Here is a 681-nt window from a genome sequence, read left to right as displayed (position 1 = left end):
AAAAAAAAAAAGCACCATGACCAAGGCAATATAAAATAAAGCACTTTAATTGAGGACTTGATTATAGTTCCAGAGGGTTATAGTCTGTTACCATCATAAACACAGCTCTGGGCAAGCAGGCATGGTACTGAAGCAATAGCTAAAATCTTACAAGCCCTAGGTGAGGAGGGAGGGAGATAACTGGGAATGGTGTGGGCTTTTGTGAAATATCAACGTTCACCCCAGTGACAAACCTTCTAATCCTACCCAAACAACTCCACCACCAAGAGACCAAACATTGAAATGTATGAGCCAATAGGGCCACATTCATTTAGTCCACCACATAGACCTAATTTGTGTCTAGTTTCATTTTGCTAACCATCTTGTATGATTCCTGGGCTCTATAATATCATTAAAGTGGGTTTTGATTTCAGCAGTCTAAAACTATAAAACTTAGTACTCATCATGAACATAACTTAACTTAAAAGAGGCCTTTTGCAAAGCAGGAAGGATGTGTATGACTGGACTAGGCAGTTCATTCTTCGGTATAATTTACTTGGGTAAAAATAGTTGGCTAAAGTCTCTTACTCATGCAGATTGGATAGAACTCACTGTTTGTACTCTGAATTGCAAGTAACAGAAATTCAGATTTACTTGGACTCAGATTATTTACAATATGCTGTCTTCTCCTGTGCCCCCCAC

This window comes from Mastomys coucha, unplaced genomic scaffold (genome assembly GCF_008632895.1).
Source record: "Mastomys coucha isolate ucsf_1 unplaced genomic scaffold, UCSF_Mcou_1 pScaffold22, whole genome shotgun sequence".
In the NCBI taxonomy this organism is placed as follows: Eukaryota; Metazoa; Chordata; class Mammalia; order Rodentia; family Muridae; genus Mastomys; species Mastomys coucha.
Note: the sequence above shows the minus strand (reverse complement) of the source record.